At 49.7% G+C, this 25,660-nt stretch overlaps 1 protein-coding gene across 6 annotated transcripts in view; it reads right to left on the minus strand.

Moving 5' to 3' along the window:
• NAV1 (neuron navigator 1) overlaps nt 1-25,660 on the minus strand; it is a 279,966-nt gene that overhangs the window by 247,587 nt on the left and 6,719 nt on the right. Inside the window, exon 1 of one of the 6 annotated variants that reach the window (XM_074385046.1) lies at nt 4,131-5,557. The exons of the other annotated variants lie outside the window; for them this stretch is intronic. The gene's annotated coding sequence lies outside the window, so the exon portion shown is untranslated. Of the gene's footprint in view, nt 1-4,130; nt 5,558-25,660 lie in introns of those variants that run through there. 6 annotated transcript variants of the gene reach the window in all.

The raw sequence follows: 25,660 nt of genomic DNA on the forward strand, positions 1-25,660 counted from the left end.
AAAAACATCTGAGATCGTATTAAGCAAAAAACAAAAATACAAAATGGTAAGCAGAATATGATCTCAACTATGTAGAGACAAAACTGCCTTAAAAAAAGCTTAGAAGGAAATGTTAACAGGGTTGGTTTCTAGAGTTGGAGGATTTGGGCTGCTTCAAGCTTTTCCATTTTCCTGTGATAAGCTTTGTTAATCAGGGGGAGAAATACGACACTAGTTAAAATCTGGGAGAAAGAGGGCCCATGGATGGGGCAGCCCCTGTGATCCAACAGTATCTTCCCAAGGCATGAAGGGTTCTGTGCGTGTTGTGGGTGGGCAGGGGGAGAGTGCTGAGTTCTGGTACAGCCGGAGAACTCAAGGAGCTACGTTCTGGAGTATTCCCGAGGGCGCCCCTGCCTGCTGGGAGAGACACGGCCCCTGGGAAACGCGACCTAAGTGCCGAGGGAGCGGAGAGAGGCTGTAATGGCTGAGGGTGTGCACGCTTAGCGATATCACTGGGGACTGGTGGGGCCAAGAGCCGAGGGTGCAGGGGAGGGTGGCAGTGGTGGGCTCAGAGGGAAGCCTTCCTGGAGGTGGTGGGCCTCAAGCAGACCTCCAAAGTGAGCCTCGGTGTGGCTGGAGCTGCCGGCATGCCATGGGGCCTGGAGAGCGGTTCTCAGAGCCAGCAGGAGGAATGCACAGGAGAAGTGGCCAGCCTCTCCCTGAAAGAGGTGGGCAAGTGTCACCATCAGTACGGTGTATGTGTCGGGAGGGAGCTGGGAGGTGGGGCAGAGTGTGGGGGAGGCCACTGGAGCCCACAGGAAGAAGTCTGGAAGTGAAGGGGAGAGCTCAGTAATGGGGGGACAGGAGGAGCAGCCAGGATCGGAAAGAAAGGACCAGCGTGAGCCTTGACATGCAAGAGGGTAGCTGTGTTTCAAACTGGTCTTTTAAAGAAAAGTCTGAGAGAGAAGCGCTGAAGGACATTTGGGTGTTAATTTCTGGTTCAGTTCAGCGACTAGGGGTTGGGGAAGTGTCTGGTGCCGCCGGGAATAAAATTCTGGTCTGAAGCCACAAGGCCCCTGGGAGGTCAAATCCACCTCATCATGTGGCCTGGGGTCCTGCCTTCAACTGTGTGGGCCTCAGTTTCCCCCAGAGAGGCAGGGGGTGGGTGACAACCCTTCTATTATCCTCAGGTCTCAGGGGCTCTGCTAATAAAAATGATTGTAAAACGCTTTGCAAATAGCGATGCTGCCTCACAACGGAGGCAATTCTTTCCCACAGAGGGGGCTCAGTTCCTGCAGGGATCCACTTGGAACCTCTCTGCCCTCCAAAGAAGGGGCCCTTCTGTTCCCTTGTGATCTCAGTGAATGCTGCGTCCCCGGGATAGCCATGGGCCGGGCCCCATGCCCGCTGTTGGCAGCCGCTCTCACATAGCACAAGAGAAACTTTGTGTGTGCCTCCTAGGCCTGGAGTGTGAGCTGCCAAGAGCAGGCTCAGTGTCTCCTCTGATGGCGGAGGAAACCGAGGCACAGGAAGGGAGAGTGACAACAGGCCCAGCAGAAACCAGGACCTGTACTTCCTTGTTTAGAAAAGTGGCATCAATAATTAGTATTTATAAGGCACCACATGGTTTAGGTAGTAATGATGACAGCAGTAACTAAATATTTATTGAGCACTTAGTATGTGCCAGTCACCTTACATATATTACCTTTTTAAAACACATGTTTATTCCTGCCAACAATCCAGTATGATAGGAACCATCAGTGTTCCCTGCGGTAGGCAGAGTAACAGACCCCAAAGATGCCCATTCTCTTTTATCCGGAAGCTACAGGTGTTACCATAAATGGCAAATGATCATCGCAGGTGTGTTAAGATTAAGGACCCTGGCATGGGTAGGGTATCTTGGATCATGCAAACGGGTCCATCTCATCACACGAGTCCTTCAAAGCAGAGAATCTTCCCTGGCTGCAGAGAAGCAGCGAGATGGCAGCGTGAGAAGGACAACAGACCTGCTGTTGCTGACTCTGAAGATGGAAAAAGCGGCCACACCAAAAACGGAGGGTGGCCTCTAGCAGCGGGAAAAGGCTAGGAAACAGACTCTCCCCTGGGGCCTGCAGGTGGGAACACAGCCCTGCCCACACCTTCAGTTTAGCCCAGTGACACCTTGTTGGACTTCTGCTGTACAGAACTGTAAGAGAAATCCATGTTAAGACACTAAGTTTGCCGGGTGCGGTGGTTCAAGCCTGTAATCCCAGCACTTTGGGAGGCCGAGGCGGGTGGATCACGAGGTCAAGAGATCAAGACCATCCTGGTCAACATGGTGAAACCCCGTCTCTACTAAAAATACAAAAATTAGCTGGGCATGGTGGCGCGTGCCTGTAATCCCAGCTACTCAGGAGGCTGAGGCAGGAGAATTGCCTGAACCCAGGAGGCGGAGGTTGCAGTGAGCCGAGATCGCGCCATTGCACTCCAGCCTGGGTAACAAGAGCGAAACTCCACCTCAAAAAAAAAATTAAAAAAAAAAAAAAAAGCCGGGCGCGGTGGCTCAAGTCTGTAATCCCAGCACTTTGGGAGGCCGAGGCGGGTGGATCACGAGGTCGAGAGATCGAGACCATCCTGGTCAACATGGTGAAACCCCGTCTCTACTAAAAGTGCAAAAAATTAGCTGGGCATGGTGGCACGTGCCTGTAATCCCAGCTACTCAGGAGGCTGAGGCAGGAGAATTGCCTGAGCCCAGGAGGCGGAGGTTGCGGTGAGCCGAGATCGTGCCATTGCACTCCAGCCTGGGTAACAAGGGCGAAACTCCGTCTCAAAAAAAAAAAAAAAAAAAAAAGACACTAAGTTTGTGGTAATTTGTTATAGCAGCGCAGAAAACCAATCCATTCCCATTTATTTATTTATTTGAGACAGAGTCTCACTCTATCGCCTAGGCTGGAGTGCAGTAGCATGATCTTGGCTCACTGCAACCTCTGTCTCCTGGGTTCAAGGGTTCAAGCGATTCTCATGTCTCGCCTCCCGAATAGCTGGGCCTACAGGTGCATGTCACCATGCCCGGCTAACTTTTACATTTTTAGTAGAGGTGGGGTTTCACCATGTTGCCCAGGCTGGTCTCCAACACCTACCTCAAATGATCTGCCCGCTTCAGCCTCCCAAAGTGCTGGGATTACGGGCGTGAGCCACCGCGCCCAGCCCCATTCCCCTTTAATATGTAAGGACATTAGGGTGTGAAATGTACAGCCACACTGCTGTGAAGTGAAGGAGCTGGCACCTTTCACACCTACAAACTGACTACCTACAATGAGCCAGACCCTATGCCAGGGCCAAGGATTCCTCCCTTCCTGCGTGCTTCGGTGCTTGCTTCCTTCCTTCCTTTCTTTCTCTCTTCTTCCCTTCCCACCTCCCTTCCCTCCTCCTTTCCCTCCTTCCTCCCTCCCTTCCTTCCCTCCTTCCACCCTCCCTTCCTTTCCTTCCTTCTTGATCCCTCCCTCCTTCCTTCCTTCCCTCCCTCCCTCCTCCCTCCCTCCCTCTCTTCCTTCCTTCCTTCCTTCCAACACAGTCTTGCTCTGTCACCCAGGCTGAGTGCAGTGGTGCCAGCATGACTCACTGCAGCCTTAACCTCTGGGGCTCAAGAGATCTTCTCACTACAGTCTCCCGAGTAGCTAGGGCTACAGGTAAACACTACCATGCCTGGCTAATATTTTAAATTTCTCGTAGAGACAGGGATCCTGCTATTTTGCCCAGGCTGGTCTCAAACTCTTTGGCTGATGCGATTCTCCTGCCTTGGCTTCACAAAGTGTTAGGATTACAGGCGTGAGCCACTACACCTGGTCAGGAATTTATGGCCCAAAGAGAACCGGGTCCCCCCCAGATCTGTCTTCCTGCAAAGCTTCTGCTTGTCATGACCACAGCATTCTGCCTTCACAGCTCTTTCACAAGTTACCTCATTCTATCCCTACAATAACACCTTGAAATAGGAATCAATGCCCTCATTTTGCTGATGGGGAAACTGAGGCTCAGAGAAGTGGGGTGTCAATCACAGGGCCCCCAGGTGGTCACATCATGCCCAGAACTCAAGCTCCTGGCATTCAATTCCAGACTCTGGGTTCTTCCTTACTTCTGATGTGGAGGGGTCCTGGGGGTTTTCCTTGATGTACCTGTGTCACTTGAAGCAGACATTCGGGGTACCCCACCAAGCGATGTCTTGGGGATCGTGGTCTCATATGCTTTTCTCTGGCCCAGCTCCAATATCTTCTTCCAGGCTGGGACACACCAGAAAAAAATTGTGTTGGGTCAGTGACACCCATGGGGCGAGTGAACGCCCCCTCTGCCATCCAGGCTGGGTCCCGGTGTCCGGACGCTCTTTGAGGGGCTGTTTCCTGAGGACAAATGTTTCTGCTGCTGCGGATGCACAGGAGGAGCGTGACCAGGACTCCCACCACCAGCTTGCTGAGCATGTCCGCACCCTCTGACCATCCAGTCACCGCTTCTTTAGTCTGTAGCTTCCCCCCGACATCCTCCCTTAGGACTCGACAAAAGACCAGGATACCTCAATCAGAAGGCCCAGGCCACCCTAAATACTCGTAACCATGCACTCTGGTAAAACAGTTTACTATGCGTGTTCCTATGCATTACCTCACTGATTCACCCACTGCCCGGCGCTGTTATCAACCCCGCTCTTTAGAAAAGGAAACTGATGGTCACACAGATCCCATGATCCAACAGCATCCAGGATCTGGACTGAGGCATTGGATTTCCGGTGACTCGCTGGTTCCCGACTGACAGACTCTATAGGCAGGGCCTGTCCACCCCTCCCTGCCTGCTCCCCTCCATCCGCCAGGCCCAGGAGAGAGCACCAACTGCCTACAAGTACCCAATGCCGCACGCTGCTCTCATACATTCCTAGCATGACCTGCTTAATATGATGCCTTAAGCTCTACTCAGGAGGAAGCTTGGAGCTTTCAGAAAGCAGTTTCCAAAGTGATCGGTCCTACCAGATTCCTTTCAGACCGTACAGCTGTGTCCGAGGCAAAGGACCGTGCCCACTTGGGCCTGGCCCACCAACCCTGTCCTGCCCAGGGCTCAGGAGGCCCAGCTGCCGAGGGGTTGCTGCGATGGAGGAGTGAGTCATGGAGCCTGGAATTTGAAGCCTTCCAGACCTTCACCCATCCCAGCCAACTTCACATCTGTCCTCCAGATGTCTCCACTTCGGAAATGCTTTCTACCAAGGTCAGGGGGCATACTTGACCTTAGAAAAATAACTTCAGGCTGGGTTTGGTGGCTCATGCCTATAATCCCAGCACTCTGGGGACCGAAAGGCCAGAGGATCATTTGAGCCCAGGAGTTTGAGACCAGCCTAGGAAACATAGTGAAACCCCACTCCCCCGGCTGTCTCTAAAAAAATAAAATAAGGGGGGCCGGGCGCGGTGGCTCAAGCCTGTAATCCCAGCACTCTGGGAGGCCGAGGCGGGTGGATCACGAGGTCAAGAGATCGAGACCATCTTGGTCAACAAGGTGAAACCCCGTCTCTACTAAAAATACAAAAAATTAGCTGGGCATGGTGGCGCGTGCCTGTAATCCCAGCTACTCAGGAGGCTGAGGCGGGAGAATTGCCTGAACCCGGGAGTCGGAGGTTGCGGTGAGCCGAGATCGTGCCATTGCACTCCAGCCTGGGTAACAAGAGCGAAACTCCATCTCAAAAAATAAAATAAAATAAAATAAAATAAAATAAAATAGCCGGGTGTGGTGGCATATGCCTGGAGTCTCAGCTACTTGGGAGGCTGAGGTGGGAGAACCGCCTCCAGGAGTTCATCGCTGCAGTGAGCTATGACAGCACCCAGCCTAGGTGACAGAGCAAGGCCTTGTCTCTAAAAAAATAAGAATAAATAAATAGAAAAAGACCTCCAGAAACTTCTTGGTCTCCTTGGTTGATTCTCCTAAACCTATCTGGGTGCCTTTGATCCAACCACTGATAGGCTCATGCTGTGACAGTGCTTACTGCCTGTGGGCCCTGAAGGTGGGGAATCTGATAGGGAAACATAGCTCCTGCCTGCAGGGAGTTCCCAGGCTGACGGGCAAGGCGGTTCCTAATCTCAAGGAGGCCCCAGGCTGAGTGGGGAATACAGCCTTGTCCTTAACCAGATCCTACGCTGATGGAAGAAACAGAACCCTGCCTGCAGGGAGCCTACCGCCTAATAGGAAAAAACTTCTGTATCCGTGGGAAGCTTCCAATGTCCAGAAACAAGGGACTCAGAAGAAAAATCTAGAAACATGAATAATGGAAGTGAAAAAGCTAACTTGCATTGAGTGCCTAGCATATGTCAGCTACTGTGTAGGTTTAATCTTTAATTCTCACAATTACCTCATTTACAGTCAAGGAAACTAAAGCACCTCGGTTAGTTCCCCAGCTAGTAAGTCACCGAACCAGGACGCACACTCAGTCCTGTGCAGCACCCACAGCCTGCTTTTGTGTAACTCCATGTGTGACAGGCCAGATTTGTTTACCTTCTTTTTCCACGTCCCCCTTTAGGCTGGGAGCTGGCTTCTGTTTCCTATTGCAAGTCACCATTCTCACAATATTAAAAATAACTGGCCCAGCGTGGTGGTTCATGTCTGTAATCCCAGCACTTTGGGAGGCCAAGGCGGGCAGATCACAAGGTCAGGAGTTCGAGACCAACCAGGCCAATATGGTGACACCCTGTCCCTACTAAAAATACAAAGATTAGCCAGTCGTGGTGGCATGCACCTGTAAGTCCTAACTAGTTGGGAGGCTGAGGCAGGGGAACCGCTTGAACCCGGGAGGCGGAGGTTGCAATGAGCTGAGATTGCGCCACCACACTCTAGCCTGGGCGATGGAGTGAGACTCTGCCTCAAAAAAAAAAAAAAAAAAAAAAATTACTGCCCATGGGGCTACTTCATTGACCGACAATATCCCACTGTCCCAGCAGCAAGAAGGACTGCCGACTCTGTCCCTTTAAAACAAAGAGAAGGACTCACAAAGGAGCTCCCATCCTCCACTAGCAAGGGGCCCACGCCCCACAGAGGTAAGCCGTGGTCAAGGCAGTGGCTTTTTTTTTTTTTTTTTTTTTTTTTTTTTGAGATGGAGTTTCGCTCTCGTTACCCAGGCTGGAGTGCAATGGCGCGATCTCGGCTCACCGCAACCTCCACCTCCTGAGTTCAGGCAATTCTCCTGCCTCAGCCTCCGGAGTAGCTGGGATTACAGGCACGCGCCACCATGCCCAGCTAATTTTTTGCACCTTTAGTAGAGACGGGGTTTCACCATGTTGACCAGGATGGTCTCGATCTCTTGACCTCGTGATCCACCCGCCTCGGCCTCCCAAAGTGCTGGGATTACAGGCTTGAGCCACCGCGCCCGGCAAGGCAGTGGCTTTTTGGGGTCTCATGGAGAAAAGGTTGCAAAACCAAAGCCCCACCCCAGGTTGGCCCCAAGCCAATCACTGGTGGAATGCACTCCTGGGGACCCGTGGAAAGAGAAGTGACTGCTGCACACCACGGGGAAGCCTGTGGTGATGGCAAGTGCAGCGGAAATGCTGACTACGTTCCTGAGCCCACTCTGTGCTTCGTGGCACCCAGCGCTGGCCTGGAACAGCAGCTGGCCTTCCCGCTGATGTGCTGGAGCCCTGGGAGGCCTCGGCTCATGGCAAGGATCCACAGATCCCAAAGCCTTCTGCAGTCCTCGGTCCCAGGGAGGGGCTCTGCAGAGGAAGAGGTATAAATGCTGCCTCGCAGCAACAGAGATGCAGAATTGTACACACACCAGTGTCTTTCCTCAGAAACAGGGACTTGGGCCTCGAAGGACCGGGAGACAGGATGTCATTAAATATCCCGTTTCTCAGGGCCTGCTGTGGGGCAAGTGCTCTGGCAAGGAACCTAGGGTCCACTGCCAACCCCAGCTCCTCCTCTGCTTCTCTCTGGCACCCAAACCACCCCAGATGCTTAGGGTCACCGAGCTCTTGCCTGCTGGTCACACTAGGATGGCCAAGGCTAGACCACTAGTAGTTTGGGATCTTCAATGGGGCAAGTCGTCCTGGCCTGGCAGGGGGATATGCTGATGGTGGAGGGGAGGCCGGCGCTGGCTAAGGGCCCCATAACCCAAAGGGGAGAAGATTCTAGAAGAAGCAGCCAGGCTGAAAAATTATTGACCTTTTGCTCTTGCCGTCTAACAGCACTCTAGCCTGTCCCACACCCTGTCACCCAAGATCCTTAATGGAGTTTACGTCCTGAAAAATGAAATCTGCAGGAGAGAAAGCAAGGATCTTGGTTTTTGGTGAGGAGGGGGTTGGTTTATAGAAGACGGAACCTAAATCAAGAACAGGAGAGTTTTTTGATACCACCCAGCCAGCCCGAGGCAAACACAACACACAGAGACACACGGTTCTGCTCTTCCCAGCCTCTGACCGTCCTCGGCCGCCCTACCCTGCCTGGCTTCCCACACAGCGCAGGACCGCCCCAGCCCACGCCTCTCACCCCGACTTTCTTCCAGTCCGAAGAGGAGGGGACCCGTGCATGCAGGGCCTGCCTCCCCAGCCCAAAAGACGCAGAGCCGCCAGCTGCCTGCGGAGAGGAGGGCGTGGGTCGGGCTGGGTTCTGCTGGGCAACTGCGCCCTCTCGTGGTGGCAACAGGAAGATGCAAGGCCATGCAGACAAAGGGCGAACCAGATTCTTCTTCGCAGAATCCCTCCACACCGCCTTTATTAAGCACCTATTGGCAGATGGCACGGGGTTCTGTCCAAAGAGAAGTGGATGGATGGACATTGCACTGTTCTTACGAGCTGCTCAATGAAACCTGCACAGGAGAGAGGGGGCCGATCCTTCCACAGCTCTGGGCCAACAGCCCTTCCCTTTCCTCTCCCTCCAGCTCCAGCGATCATTGCTGGAATGGACAAATTTGCTGCCTTCTGCCCACATGCGTGGCGCCTCCACCATCATCTGGGACAAGCGTCTCACCTCCATCAAAACTCTGCTCCCAGCCCTAACCCTAAGGACCCTCAGCCTTCCCCAGCCCACAAAGAGGCTTAAAAGCAGCAACTATTGGAAGAGCCCTGTTCTTGGTGGTTCATGTGCAAGTCTCCAGGGTCGGATGGTTCAAGGGTGTGCTTCTGGTCTCTCCAAATGGTTGGGGAGCTTCTCAAGGGCGAGAAACATTTATTGAGACTCTATTTCATGCCAGGCCCTTTATAACCACAATTCATTGAAGCCTCTCAGCAGGCCCGTAAGGACCATAAACAACCCCCAATTTACCGAGGGGAGACTTGGGCTCCAGAAGGCCAAGAGCTATCCACAACCCCTTTCCATATGCCTGGCGCTGTGCTAAATGTGCTAGATGCATTATCTCATTCAATCCTCGTGGACAAGGTTATCCAATAAGCTAAGTTAAAACTATGCCTATTTTGGAACAGGCACAATGGCTCATACCTGTAATCGCAGCACTTTGGGAGGCCAAAGCAAGCGGATTACGAGGTCAGGAGTTCAAGACCAGCCTGATCAACATGGTGAAATTCCCATCTCTGTTAAAAATACAAAAATGAGCCGGGCATGGTGCCATGTGCCTGTAATCCCAGCTACTTGGGAGGCTGAGACAGGAGAATTGCTTGAACCTGGGAGACAGACGGAGGTTACAGTGAGCTGAGATTGCACCACTGCACTCCAGCCTGGGCAACGGAGTGAGACTCCATCTCTCTCAAAAAAAAAAAAAAAAATTATCCCCGTTTTACAGATGAAGTTGCTGGGGCTCAGAAAACGATACCCCGTAATATGGCCCTTTGACATGCTGACTAAAGAAGCAGCAGACTCAAGGTGCCTCTGACCTCCCCACCCCGATTTCTGCCTCTCAACCCTCTGTCTTTCTCAAAGCACGGGATGAAGATGTTCTCTGGAATTCTCTCATCTCCCTAGAAACCAGACCCTAAAAAGGAACACAGTTGCATTTTATTCTCTCCCTGAAGTTTTATTAACCAGAGAAGATTAAAACTCGTATCACAGAGGAAGAGACTGAAAATTAAACACCGCACCTAGAGCCCAGACAAATTTTGTCCGAAACCAGTGTTTGTTCTCTGGTTCCATTCAATTCTCAAAGAGAGTTATTTACTAACCGTCTTCTGAGCAGTGGGCTCATTCATTTCTCCTAAAAATCACTGACTACCCCCCAAAATTGCCACATGGCCCGCATTTCCCCTTCCCCTGAAGAAGGGTATATAAGCCTCTGGGCCTCACTGGGTCATGGAGTGGCCATTCTGTGCTTCCCATGAGCTTATACGTATTAACTGTCTGTCTGCCTTTTCTCTTATCTGCAGTGTCAGTTTATTTTCAGTGAACCCTCAGAGAGTGGTGGGAAAGCTTTCCCTTAGCCCCTACGAAGGCATGAAGACATTAAAGGGATAAATAACATGCACAAAGTCGCACAGCTAGGAAGAGGCAGCAGGATAGAAACCCAGTTCTGCTTTGCCCTTATTCTTTTTTTTTTTTTTTTTTTTGAGACGGAGTTTCGCTCTTGTTACCCAGGCTGGAGTGCAATGGCGCGATCTCGGCTCACCGCAACCTCCGCCTCCTGGGCTCAGGCAATTCTCCTGCCTCAGCCTCCTGAGTAGCTGGGATTACAGGCACGTGCCACCATGCCCAGCTAATTTTTTGTATTTTTAGTAGAGACGGGGTTTCACCATGTTGACCAGGATGGTCTCGATCTCTCGACCTCGTGATCCACCCGCCTCGGCCTCCCAAAGTGCTGGGATTACAGGCTTGAGCCACCGCGCCCGGCCCTTTTTTATTTTTTTTCTTTTTTAAGACGGAGTCTTGCTCTGTCGCCCAGGCTGGAGTGTGGTGGCGCGATCTTGGCTCACTGCAACCTCCACCTTCCAGGCTCAAGCAATTCTCCTGCCTCAGCTTCCTGAGTAGCTGGGATTACAGACACGCATCACCACACCCAGCTAATTTTTTTTTTTTTTTTTTTTTTTTTTTTTTAGTAGAGAAAGGGTTTCACCATATTGGTCAGGCTGGTCTTGAACTCCTGACCTCATGATTGGCCTCCCAAAGTGCTAGGATTACAGGCATGGGCCACTGCGCTCAGCTCTCTCACCCTTATTCTCATCCCTGGTTTTTGTTTTTGTTTTTTGGAGGCCAGGCCTCCTCCTTCCTGCCCCTCCAAGCCTCTGGCCCAGGGTTCTATGTGCAGCTCAGTCACCGCCCAGGACACAGACAGCTTCCTTTCCTCAGCCCCTAAGGAGTCCTTTCGTCCTCCTACAACCAGCTCCAGAAACTACACAGAGTGCTTTCTTCCTGTCTCTCTTCGTCCCTTTCACTCCTATTAGAACAAAATCACGTTTGACATTTCTTAGCATTATTACATTAAAGGGGCCGATCCCAGTCAGCTATTTCTGGGCTGCAATTACTTATTCTATCTAGTCTAAGTGGTGTGGGCAAGCTGGTCCTCAGTTCACCCACCTGGAAACTGGGAATATCAGGAACTATCTCCTAGAATTGGATTACCAGCTAATAAAGGTGCTAATTTGGAGGTGGTAGTTAAGTGTTTTGGGGAGGCTGGGTGGTTTCTGACTTTAATTCTAAGACTAACCCAGGGGGACCTCAGGGGCCACGGTGCAGCTTTGTAAGTGATCTCTGCATGGCGAGTAAATGTCCTGAAATCAAGCCCTAATGTGGGCCCCTAATTCGTTGCATGTGTGGTTGGCACACAAGCATCAGGACAGTCTGAAGGCTGTCCTGTGGGCTGTGCTGAGGGACAATGGACAAGCACATCCCCCAACCTTTTGTCTTTCTTCCAAAATCTCTTGCATTGTTTTACAAACGGAGGAGCACAGAAATTGAAATTCACCCAGGCCCCTCAGAGGGCGTTGGGATCCTCCCTCAAGTACTAATCACATCCGCTCTGGCTGAATGATGGGGGTTGAAATGTGGCATTTCCCCATCACGGTTGGAGCGTGGGAATGCATAGAAATCTTCAACTTGACACCAACCGAACTTCCCTGGGGCTTCCTAACAGAAACAGCAGCTCATTTTCATCTCAGCCCCTCCAGGCCTTAAGCGGGGGCCCTGTGGTCCGGCAGGATCAGGGAGTCAGGGTCCCGGGGCCCTGGCTGACTCATCTTCCTCCTCTGCACCAGACACCGGAGTCTTCTGGTCTGAGCTTTTGCCTGAGATATCGGCCGCTGCAGAAACCCCTGTAGAATTAAGCTCCTGTTTTTACAGGGGGAAGACTAATGACTTTCTAGGGCTCTCCAGTGAGAGGCCACTTGAGACCTGAGCATGTTTTCCACACAGGCATTTGGAGGACGGTGCTCCTCGCTGGTGAGGAGGGGGCCCCAGGGACTGGTGGTGAGCCTCTATGGAGGGGACAGAGCTGGTCCTTAGACCTCTGCTGCTGGCCCAGGTTGGACTAAGGTTGAGGCTAGGACAGCAGAGGGGAAGAGTCCCAGTCTTTTTCACCCCTTACCTGGAAGGCCCCCCAATTCCCTCCCCTTCATAGCCAGTCTTTGCCTGACTTAATTCCTGCAGGTCCAGGAGGGGGAATTCACCTCCCAGGAGGCCCTTCCTGCTCCTCCAGGGGTTACAGTCCCTCCACTGTTCCTGCGCTCTCCTGAGCTATTACAGCTGGGTTGTAATCACTGGTTTGCTTACCAGATCTTTTTTTTTCTTTCTTTCTTTCTTTTTTGAGACAGGGTCTTCCTCTGTTGCCCAGATCGGAGTGCAATGGCACGATCTCGGCTCATTGCAACCTCTGCCTCCCAGGTTCAAGCAATTCTCCTGCCTCAGCCTCCTGAGTAGCTGGGACTACAGGCAGGGGACGTCACACCCGGCTAATTATTTTATTTTATTTTCGTAGAGATGGAGACTCCTTGTGCTGTCCAGGGTGGTCTCAAACTCCTGGGCTCAAACGATCTACCTACCTTGGCCTTCGGCCTTCTAAAGTGTTGTATAGGCATGAGCCACGGTTCCTGGTCTCAGACCACTTTTTATGAAAGAGTATTATACTATTTATCCTTAGCACCTAGGACAGTCCTAAGCTGTGGCTAATATTTAGTGAATGAATGAATGGATCAATGAAGTAATGAATGTGGCATTTCCAGTCCTCACTTTCCGACCTGAAATCCTGTCTCCCAGCCCAGACACTTCTTGGGCTTTTCCATAGGCCATTCTCATGGGCTTCCAGGTAGGCCGACCTTAAGCAGTACCCTGGAAACTGGCACTAAATCTGCCCGACCCCCACACCCCCATCTGCCTTCACGCCACCTTTCCTCCAGCACCTGGGAACCCATTTGGCTCCCGAATCCCCACTGCCCCTCCCTTTTCTGGCCTTTCTTTCGGAAACACCTTTTTCCTGCCCACATCGGGTGCTGTGTTTCCTGTACAGGAAGAGGGCCTTTTGATTCCAGGGTGCTATTTACAGCAGTCCTCCCTCCTCCTGAGCCTCACCAAGGTAGGCGCCACGGTACAGGGATGGGGGTGGAAGATGCTGGGGACTTTCCAGGGTCCCAGACACCAGGAGAAGGAAGCTGAGTTCTCAAATGAGGGGCAGAACATAGAGGAAGCTTCTGACTCCCAAACTGGCTTTCCCTCCTGACCGCTCCACAGCTCTCCCCGGTCCCCAGACTCAAAACTTCAAGCTTCAGAGTCAAGGAGTTAGGAGGTTCACATCCAGGAAAGACATTACGGATTATTTTGTAGGTGAGGAAACTGAGATCCAGACGGGAGAAGAGATTTGGATGAGGCCACATAGAATGTTAAAGGAAGGTTCTCTGGCCAAAATCTCCTGATTCTTGCCTTACCCATAACAATGACATAGGATTGCCTCATTCAATCTTGTGAGGCAGGTGGTATGTTATGGGTTGAATTGTGTCACCAAAAAAGATAATTGAAGCACCAATTCCCAGTGTCTCAGAATGTGACCGTATTTGGAAACAGGGTCATTGAAGAAGTAATTAGTGAAGATGAGGTCATACTGGACTAGAGTGAGCCCCTAATCTGGCACGACTGCTGTATTTATAAGGAGAGGGACATTTGGACGTAGACATTCACAGACGGAAGAGGATGTGAAGACCCCAGGGAGGAGATGGCCATGTGAAATGGAGGCAGAGACGGGAGTGATGTGTCGCTACGCCAAGGAACAACAAGGATTGTCCGCAAACCTCAGACACTAGAAGAGGCAAGGAAAATTCTCCACTAGGCTGGGCGCGGTGGCTCAAGCCTGTAATCCCAGCACTTTGGGAGGGTGAGGTGGGCGGATCACAAGGTCAAGAGATGGAGACCATCCTGGCCAACATGGTGAAACCCCACCTCTACTAAAAATACAAACATTAGCTGGGCGTGGTGATGCATACCTGTGGTCCCAGCTACTCGGGAGGCTGAGGCAGGAGAATCGCTTGAACCTGGAAGGTGGAGGTTGCAATGAGCTGAGATTGTGCCACTGCACTCCAGCCTGGAGACAGAGTGAGACTGTCTTTAAAAAAAAGAAAAATGGGCCGGGAGCGGTGGCTCAAGCCTGTAATCCCAGCACTTTGGGAGGCCGAGGCGGGTGGATCAATAGGTCAAGAGATCGAGACCATCCTGGTCAACATGGTGAAACCCCGTCTCTACTAAAAATACAAAAAATTATCTGGGCATGGTGGCGCGTGCCTGTAATCCCAGCTACTCAGGAGGCTGAGGCAGGAGAATTGCTTGAACCCAGGAGGCAGAGGTTGCGGTGAACCGAGATCGCGCCATTGCACTCCAGCCTGGGTAACAAGCGTGAAACTCCGTCTCAAAATAAAAATAAAAATAAAAATAAAAAAAAGAAAAATGTTTTCTGCTAATTTCAGAGGGAGTATGGCCCTGCCAACACCTTGGTTTCGGACTTCGAGCCTCCAGAACTGAGACCATAAATTTCTGTTTCATTAAGCCACCCACTTAGTAGTACTTTGTTACAGCAGCCCCAGCTAACTGATCATAGTATTATACCCATTTGACGGATAAGGACTCTTAAGACTGAGGCAGGTTAAATGAGTTACCCAGATTATACACCAAAAGGCACAGGAGGGACTCAACTCTCAGCCCAGCCCTCTTCCAAAAAGACTGCACGCCTTTTGGATTCTGCTTTCTGCGTGTCCCTCCCACATTCCACAGTCATCCAGTCCTGTTGGGTTTTCCTTTGTAAAAAGTCTCTCCACGGCTCTTCCTTTCCTTCCCCAGCAGGGCCGCCCTAGCGTAGACTTCCCATGTCAAGAATCGTACATCTGCTGGCCCAGCTCGCCCTCTCCCAAGCCCCTAGTTGGTTTGACACCTCTTTATCAAAAGCCCATTGCTTGCTAGGTTCTGTGCTATGTGTTGGCTTCTCATTGGTGAACAGAGCAGATGTGGTCCCTGCCATTTGGGCCATACTGCTGGTAAAATAGCTTCATTGTGTCACGTCTTGGCCCCAGGTCACCAGTGCCTCCCCATCACAGGCTCCAGTCTTGAACATGCACCTGTGTTTCCCACGTGCAGGGTCAGACACCCCTGTCTGTTAACATGTGCCACCTCAATTCAGATCAGAGAGTAACATTCTGTCTTATGGGGAAACCAGGGGCCCCTCTGCAAATGATCTGAACTTCCCAGCTTCAGGAGATAAAGGCAGCTTCAGTCCATGGAGGGAAGAAAGGCATTATGGTCTTTTACAGCAAGACACAGAAATGGGGAAGTTGTCTGGAAACAAAGAAGGTGACACTGAACACATTCGAGAAGCCAGGTGCAGTGGCTCACTCCTGTAATCTCAGCATTTTGGGAGGCTGAGGTGGGCAGATCACGAGGTCAGGAGATTGAAACCATCCTGACTAACATGGTAAAACCCCGTCTCTAGTAAGAATACAAAAAATTAGCCAGGTTTGGTGGCACACGTCTGTAGTCCCAGCTACTTGGGAGGCTGAGGCAGGAGAATCAATTGAACCCGAGAGGTGGAGGTTGCAGTGAGCCGAAATCGTGCCACTGCACTCCAGCCTGGGCAACAGAGCGAGACTCCGTTTCAAAAAAAAAAAAAAAAAAGCCGGGTGCGGTGGCTCAAGTCTGTAATCCCAGCACTTTGGGAGGCCGAGGCGGGTGGATCACGAGGTCAAGAGATCGAGACCATCCCGGTCAACATAGTGAGACCCCCATCTCTACTAAAAATACAAAAAAAAAAAAAAATTAGCTGGGCATGGTGGCACGTGCCTGTAATCCCAGCTACTCAGGAGGCTGAGGCAGGAGAATTGCCTGAACTCAGGAGGCGGAGGTTGCGGTGAGCCGAGATCGCGCCATCGCGCCATTGCACTCCAGCCTGGGTAACAAGAGCGAAACTCTGTCTCAAAAAAAAAAAAAAAAAAGATCCACTTAGGACCAACCAGCTTAACTCTCAAAACACTTGCAGATACTCTATGATGCTCGATAGATGTGAATCCTACAGCAATGAAAGGAATCTAAAGTTTCCTTCCTCCCACAAACTGTGGCACATTCATGCGTCAGAAATTAAAAGCAGCAAAATACATCATTTGACATGGATGAATCTCAAAAACATTATGCTGAGCTAAGAATCAAGACACAAAATAGAACCAACCACATGATTCCATTTATATGAAGTTCAAGAGCAGGCGAAACGAATCTGTGATGCTACAAATCAGAACACGCAGACGGTGGGCGGGAGCGCGCTGACAAAAGGGACAGGAGGAAAACTGTGGGTTGATGGAAACGTTCTCTATCTGGATCGGGTGTGGGTCACATGGGTGTATTCATTTGTCAAAAACACATCGATCTGTTCATTTCACTGTTTGTAAATTATACCTCAATTAAAATAGAACAGAATAGAATAAAAGAAAAGGATTTCCTCCTTCTCGGTTGGAACACACAGTGGCCCGCCGGCTGCAGGTGAACAGACCCTCACATTTTCTCCCGCTTCTCTCTCTAGACCTGAAATCTGGCTCAAGCTCTGTTCCCTCCTCTGGCTGGGTTTAGGCAGCAGCCCAGGCTCTCTGCAAAGAGGCAGATGGGAGCACACAGGGCCGGCAGCCCTGGCCCACGGGCCACTGAGCGCAGGCTCTGTCTGGCTTTGTGAGTCGGGCCTTCACCTCAGAGGTATCCAGGCTGAGCCCTCCCTGGAGTCCTATTGCCATGGAGATGGCCCCAGCCTGTATTTTGGCCCACAAGCCTCGAGTTTATCATTTCAAATCTCCCACCTTCCCATATACTTTGCCTTCGCCACATCTGCGACTCCTCCTTCCAGAGCAAAGCGGGTGCTATTTATAATGCCCTGGAAACACAGCCTGGGCCAGATAATAGGCCAGCGTTGCCAAACAAAACCCCAGGCCACTCCGCCCCCCTCATCCCCTGGAGGACTACAGTCTGGAGCTCAGAGGGGCCCGAGGGACCATATATCTTAGAGCCAGCACCACAGACAGCCCTTCCAACCAGCCCATCTGACCTGCAGACAAGGAATCGTCCCCCTCTCCAGTAGGCAAACATCCCTTTTGGGATAAATTCACCCCGAAGTGCAGTCTGCATGGCTGGGGCTGAACGTTGGAGGCCTCCTTGGCTTCGCCCCATCCCTTCGCCTGTCCAGCATGTATCCTCAGTGGATCAAGGAGTTATTTTATACATGGGGGTGCGGCAAGCCACAGAGCATCCAGATGAAAGATCATGAGAAAGACCAACACTGGCTCTAAGCCAGAGGGTGCTTAACACCTTCGAGGATGATCTTCACAGTTCCCTGGCTTGAGTATCATCATCCCCATTTTACAGATGAGAAAACTGAGGCCCAGGGAGGTTGTAGAAACCCAGCTCAGGATGACTCCAAAGCCTGTGCCTTTTCTATTACCTCATAGGCCCCGGAGGCCCAATGTCGGGGAGAGTCCAGGAAGCAAAGAGGTGGCCTCTAAACAAGCTAGGGAAATTCAGGACCTACAGTGCTCCCCTGGACAGGAGAAAGGGAAAGAACATTCCTTTTACCTACCCCAGCTTAAAGGCATCCCTTACCCCGACCCCCCACCACCTTGCCAAGTAATCAATCAACAAATGTTTGCTGAGCCCCTACTGTGTGCCAGGACCCAGTTAGGCTACTTCCAAGTGCTAAGAGCAGCCAACTGAGTGGCCTTATGGACTTTCCTCTGCCCTGGGAGGCCTCTCCCAGACTATCAGCACACCAGCCCCAACTCGGCATCTGGCCCCACCCTGTCATCCCAAACACAGAGACCTTTGTCTTTGTCACAGTCCCTGTGGTCGGTTCAGCAGGGGCCCTTCCCCTCCACTTCCCACAGCCAACCCCCAACTCTGCGGTCACTTTCTAGGCCTCCCTGCGGCCCTTGATTTCTTTCTGGCCATGGCCAGCAAGAGGAAGTGGGGAAATGACTCAGAGGGGTGATGTGGCGTCTTTGTGATGATGTTTGGTAAAGAGACTGGTAATGAGTGACAGAGAGGCACTGGATCTCACAGGCGATGTGTAAATTGGGAGGGGCCAGCTGATTAGCTCCAGACCAGAGGAGTTTCAATGGGTTGCCAACCTAACACAGGCCTGAATTCATGCACAATGGTAATTTTCAACTCTGATGAGAAAATGAGAAACAGAACTCAAAACATAACATTTTTACATTATTTCTTTGACTGGGTAAAAGTGAACGGGAATGATAAAGTTAATGATGTACTTTAAAGTAGCTTTTATTGAAAAATAAATCTTAAGGACTTGTCAAAATAAATGCAATAGCAAAGTAAATTTAAAAGCTCAATATGTCTTCTGCATTTGTATAGCAGACATAGCGTCTGTGCTTAAGTTCTATGAGCCATTAAAGACACTGGCGGTGCTGGGCGAGGTGGCTCATGCCTGTAATCTCAGTACTTTGGGAGGCTGAGATGGGGAGACCGCTTGAGCCTTGGAGTTCCAGACCAGCTTGGGCAACATAGTGAGACCTCATCTCGACAAAAAATGTAAAAGTTAGTCAAGTGTGGTGGTGTGCTCCTGTAATCCCAGGAACTCGGAAGGCTGAGGTGGGAGGATCATTTGAGCCCAAGAGGTTGAGGCTGCAGTGAGCTATGATTGCATCACTGCCCTCTAGCCTAGGCAAAAGAGTAAGACCCTTTCTTAGGAAAAAAAAGAAAGACACAGTCCCCTGGTCCCTTCTGCTATACATGACCCTGGAGTGTACTGAAAAGGACGACAAAGACTAGGAGTCAGAAGACTTGGATTCCCCAAGTGATTCCCTAAAGTTATGTGGTGTTGGGTAAGTTACTTAGCCTCTCTGAGTCTGATTTTGACATCTACAGAAAGGGAAATTTTTGTCTGGCCTACCTCATAGGGTTGCCATAAAGAGTAAATGAGATGATGGATATGAAATCATTCAGCACGGACCGTACATTAGACTAGAGGAACTCTTGCAGTGAAGGAAGAACTCTCATAGTAAGATGGGATTTTGGTCGTGGGACTTCAGGCAAGCAACCTCCAACCTCAGGGTCAGGTTGTGACTGCTCCAGAGTGGTGTGGGTCTCAAATACCTGCTGAGAGACACCTTCAGGGCCATACCTGCATAGACCATCCACCCCACCTGTTCCCAGGACAGAAGGGTCAGAGCGGAGGAGCTTTTCAGAGGCCCTGGGCTCCAAAATACAAACATAAAACTGCAAAATTGAAGTTAATCAAGATTTAATTAAACATCAATAAAATGTAACATTGTGTCAACTGCTTCAATACTTAAATTTAGCTTTTACCAAAATGTATTCTATTTGAAAATAACTTAGGCTGGGTGTGGTGGCTCACACCTGTAATCCCAACACTTTGGGAGGCCTAGGATGGTGGATCACCTGAGGTCAGGAGTTCGAGACCAGCCTGGCCGACATGGTGAAACCCGTCTCTACTAAACATACAAAAAATTAGCCAGGCGTGGTGGTGTATGCCTGTAATCTTAGCTACTTGGGAGGCTGAGGCAAGAGAATTGCTTGAACCCAGGAGGTGGAGGTTGCAGTGAGCTGAGATCGCACCATTGTGTTCCAGTTGGGGCAACAAGAGCAAAACTCATCTCAAAAATAAAAATAAAAGAAAGAAAAAAGAAAATAACTTATAGGTAAAATTTTTCTTCTGATCCAGTAATTTCTGCATATGTTCAGGGTTACCAAGAAATAGCAATTTAAAATTACTAATAAACGAATTGCGGATATCCAAATACTTTTCAAAGTGAAATGATAGGCCAAGCATGGTGACTCACACTTGTAATCTGAATGCTTTGGGAGACCAAGGTGGGAAGCAATCCTGAGGCCAGGAATTCGGGACCAACCCGGGCAACATAGTGAGATCCCGTCTCTACAAAATATACAAACGTGGTGGCAGGTGCCTGTCGTCTCAGCCACTTAGGAGGCTGAGGCAGGAGGACCACTTGAGTCCCAGAGGTCAAGGCTGCAGTGAACCATGTTGGCGCCACTGCACTCCAGCCTGAGTGACAGACTGAGACCCTGTCTCTTTTTTTTTTTTTTTTTTTGAGATGGAGTTTTACTCTTATTACTCAGGCTGGAGTGCAATGGCGCAATCTCGGCTCACTGCAACCTCCGCCTCCTGGGTTCAGGCAATTCTCCTGCCTCAGCCTCCTGAGTAGCTGGGATTACAGGCACTCGCCACCATGCCCAGCTAATTTTTTGTATTTTTTTAGTAGAGACGGGGTTTCACCATGTTGACCAGGATGGTCTCGATCTCTTGACCTCGTGATCCACCCGCCTTGGCCTCCCAAAGTGCTGGGATTACAGGCTTAAGCCACTGCGCCCGGCCGACCCTGTCTCTTAATAAATAAATAAATAAAATTTTAATTTTATTTTTTAAATTATGACAAAAAATTAGCTATTCACATGGGATGTAGGGTGTGGGTGCATCCTCCTGGGCATGCTGTGTCCTGGGCTCTTTCTGGGTGAGCAGGCCCAGCAGACACCCAGGTCTTAAGACAGTCCTCTCTCTGCTTCGAATTGCAGAAAAGCTTTCCCCAAGTCCAGCCCTTTTGTCCTGCTCACCTCTGTGTATTTAGAAACCAGAAGGCTGGGCATGTTGGCGCATGCCTATAATCCCAGCACATTGGAAAGTTGAGGCAGGTGGATCACTTGAGCCCGAGTTTGAGACCAGGCTGGGTAACATGGTAAAACCCAGTCTCTACAAAGAATGCAAGAATTATCCAGGTGTGGTGGTGCATGCCTTTAATCTCAGCTACTTGGGAGGCTGCGGTGGGGGGATCATCTGAGCCTGGGGAGGTTGAGGTTGCAATGCACTCCAGCCTGGATGACAGTGAGACCTTGTCTCAACCAAAGAAAAGGAAGAAAGAAAGAAGAAAAGAAGGAAAGAGAAAGAGAGAGATAAAGAGAAAGAAAACTAGAATATCAATATCTGAATCTAAAGCCTGCCTTCCCACTGCTATTATGGGTGGTCACCATCAAATTGTACAGAAGACCTTATAATAACAAGCACTCATTTCCTGTTCCACCTTTTCCCAACTCTGTTCTATTGTCGAAATAGTTTTCTGTTATTAGCTCTTCTGGTGGTTACCCACATAAACTCTAGATAAGATACTCATAGCTGTTCCCTGTTGTGTCACCTTTAGACAACATCTATCATTACTAAAAAAGTTAGACGAGGCCAGGCGCAGTGGCTCAAGCCTGTAATCCCAGCACTTTGGGAGGCCGAGGCGGGTGGATCACGAGGTCAAGAGATCGAGACCATCCTGGTCAACATGGTGAAACCCTTTCTCTACTAAAAATACAAAAAATCAGCTGGGCATGGTGGTGCGTGCCTGTAATCCCAGCTACTCAGGAGGCTGAGGCAGGAGAATTGCCTGAACCCAGGAGACGGAGGTTGCGGTGAGCCAAGATCGCGCCATTGCACTCCAGCCTGGGAAACAAGAGCGAAACTCCGTCTGAAAAAAAAAAAAGTTAGAAGAGTTTCGAGCACTTACACTAAACCCAACTCTCTTTCTCCTTCTCTTTCTACTAATATTTGACTTTAGTTACTTTTAGGGGTTATCTTGTACCTTTGATCTTAAAATTTGGTCTCTTGTTTTTTAACACTTTGACAGACTCTTGAATCCCCTCGGTATCAGAGGAAAATATTCGAGACCTTCCTCTTCCCTCTTCCTCTTCCACCTCTCTTCTTCAGTCAGTCACACCTTTATTCATTTATTTATTTATTTTTATTTTATTTAAGAGTTGGGGTCTTGCTCTATCATTCAGGTTGGAGTGCAGTGGCAGAATCATAGCTCACTGCAACCTCAAGCTCCTGGCTGGGATGAGTGATTGATCCCTCTGCCTCAGCTTCCCAAGTAGCTGTGGCAGGAGGACCATGCTATAGGTGTGCGCCATCATGCCCGGCTAATTTTTTAATGTTTTGTATAGATTGGGGGATGGGTCTTGCTAGGTTTCCTGGGCTGGTCTTGAATTCTGGCCTCAAGCAATCCTCCTGCCTTGGCAGTGACACCTTTACTGATTGCAACTTACAGCCTACCCAGCAACTGCAACTAAGTATATTGAGCTTTGCTTAAAGATTACCAGTAAATGTCAGTTACATGATCATGACTACATAAATATTGTTAAATCCTAGTCCTAGAGCCTCACTTTCCTCCTCTGTCAAATGAGGACAGCATAGCATGTTCGAACACTTCATAAGACCTAGTGAAGAGGATACAGAATGTGCAGAATGCGAATGATGAAGGGTTTTTACAAATGTAACCTTTTATTTTCCCATCATGATTACATGACATGCAGCATGGAGTGGTAATAATGGCTCGTACTATTTGGGCAACTTAGATAACTCTCTGAACTACAATTTCCTAACCAGTCAAATGAAGAGAATACTTGTACCTATCTCACTAAACTGTTGTAACGATTACATGAAATGATATAAATCAAAGGGCTTCTCCTCCTGTGGCTCACTATCCTAATTTTAGGGATCATGACCCTATTTCCCTTTTGCTAGGAGAGAAAATTTCAATTTACACCCCAACTCAGCAGGGTATGAATTGATAAGAAGTATATAGCACTCTCAAAAAGGCATGTGGGAAACCACTGGAAAATCTGATTGTGGCCATATATTAGGCAACTCTGTTAAATCCAGTATTAATGGGTATGATTGCAGTACTGTAGTTTTGTAGGAGAATATTCTTGTTCTTTGGAAATAACATGCTTAAGCGTCGAAGGGTTAAGTATCATGATGTCAACAAATTACTTTTGTTTGTTTTTTGAGACGGAGTCTCGCTCCATCTCCCAGGCTGGAGTGCAGTGGTGCGATCTCAGCTCACTGCAACCTCTGTCTCCTGGGTTCAAGTGATTCTCCTGCCTCAGCCTCCCAAGTAGCTGGGATTGCAGGCACCCGCCACCATGCCCAGCTAATTTTTCTATTTTTAGTAGAGACGGAATTTCATCACGTTGGACCAGGCTGGTCTCAAACTCCTGACCTCAAGAGATTCACCTGCCTCGGCCTCCCAAAAGGCTCGGATTACAGGTGTGAGGCACCACGCCTGGCAACAAATTACTTTTAAATGGCTCAGAAAAGAATGACGTAGATTGATCGACACAGAGCGTAGTCTAGCAAAGTGTCAGCCATCAGTGAATGTAGATGTTCATACTAGTCTGTCTTTCACCTTCTCTACTTGTCGGACAGTTTTCGAAATAAACCTTGTGTGTGGGTGGGGGGTGGGGCACGGAGTTTGCACCACAGGAAAGCACCTTAATGTCATGCAGTCTTTCCCTTCCCTTTGGGAACTAGGCATGGGCCCTGAGGGTGCAGCTTCCACAGTCTCACCCAGTGAGGTAGGGGTAAGTGCTCCTGACACCTTCTTAAATCTCCTTGGTAAAGTGGACTATGCCCAGAGGGTGACGAAGAGCGCAGAAAGCCGGGGTCCATGGGCAGCACGCAATAGTGCAGGTTGTGCCGCGCAGTCCAGCCTCCTCCTGAAGCTTAGGGGTGGGAGAGCCAGAGGGCCTTACAGAATGGTCCCAGATGAGAGACAAGGCAGGCAGCTGCTTCACGTGGATCCTGGCTGGGGCGCCCTAACTGTGTGTCTCATCAGCTGGCTCTCCTTTGTTAAAGGGAAAGCAGGAAGAGAGCAGCTGGTATCTTGGCACCACCCAGAACCTAGATACTCCTTCCCAGTCAACTCGATTATCTGCACCAATGAACTGGGAAAAAGACACTGGTAACTGACTCTTGCAGTAATTTCTTATGGACCTATTCTATGCTATGCTCGAAGTCTACCAAAAAATTCGCTAACATCAAAACATGATGAAATAACTAAACAACAAACTAAAGAGCAAAGATACAGTCAGACTCTCGTTCCTTTATGCCTTCATTTATCCAGTCAGCCCAGTGCTCAGGTTTTCAGGGGCAATCTACAAATTGAAAGGCAAATCTGCTTTGTCTATCTGGTAATAAATAGGTGACCTGCCTACGGCTGATGTGTGCCAGTAAGCTCACGAGTAAAGTGCTGCACTTCATTCTGGACAGGACACATTCCAACAGGAGAAACTAGCATTTTAAGAGTGATGAGTATAATGAAGCAGGTGAGTAAGAAACAGGATGAGGTTGGGCGTAGCGGCTCATGCCTGTAACTTCCAACACTTTGGGAGGCAGAGGCAGGAGGATCACTTGAGGCCAGGAGTTCGAGACCAGCCTGGCTAACATGTATCTGGAATAAAAAAAGCTACATGCCCGGGTGACAGAGAGAGAGACTCTTCTAAAAAAAAAAAGATTAAATCTAGCATTTACTGAGCACACACATTGAGCCTCCCAGAGACTGAGTCAGGTCTGACATGGTCTCACTTGATTCGTGCAATCGCGCTCTTGAAGTTTCCAGATCACAGGCATCACTGCTGCAGGTGTCGGGGTGTGGAGTGTCGAGGAGGAGAGGGAAGGGGTTGAGAGGGAAGTAGGGAAACATTGTCCCAGGAGTAAGGCATTTTCATTCCACTTTTCCTGGGGTAGAAACAGAGTCTCTAAGAGGTTCCATGGCCTGCCTAAAATCACACGGAGTGCAGCAATGATGACGTGATTTCAGTTGCCAATACGTCCTAAATGCTCTTCTTGCTAAGGACTTCAGGTGCCAAGCCAATGTTTGAACCTTGACTTCAAGTCTCGGTTATGTCATGGTCCACAATCTTGCTATTACATCATCATATATCTGTCTTCCTTGAAAATACATGGGACACAATCAATGAAGCGCTGAAGGAAATGGGGCTGCTGAGACCAGAGAAGAAAAGATGGGGACAGATACATGGTAGTTGTTCCCAAAAATATTGAAAGGCTGACACTTTGCAGGTAATCACACTTATTCTGCATGACTAATTTTGAATATCCTCCACCTTATTCAGGGATGCACTGTGGTGAAGCCCACTAAGCTTTTGGTATCTTTCGCCAATGGTTGGAAGTCATACCCATGACAGATTACTATAAGGAGGACTCTGAAAGACAGAACTGTCCAAATAGGGAATAAGATGATTTCAACATAGTATTGATGGGAGTACCCCAGCAACAGAGGTGTCCAAGCTGATGACCTCCTGCGGGGGATGTTTTTGGGGGACTTAATGTATCTGGAATAGAAAAGGCTGCATGACACATAAGGTTCTTTCCAACTTTGAAAGAGTAAATGCCAACTTCCGTAGAATTAAACTATTTACAAATGGATTTTAAAATCAGAGAAGGGATGGGCTGGGTGCGGTGTCTCACGCCTGT

Source organism: Saimiri boliviensis, chromosome 14, assembly GCF_048565385.1.
Source record: "Saimiri boliviensis isolate mSaiBol1 chromosome 14, mSaiBol1.pri, whole genome shotgun sequence".
In the NCBI taxonomy this organism is placed as follows: Eukaryota; Metazoa; Chordata; class Mammalia; order Primates; family Cebidae; genus Saimiri; species Saimiri boliviensis.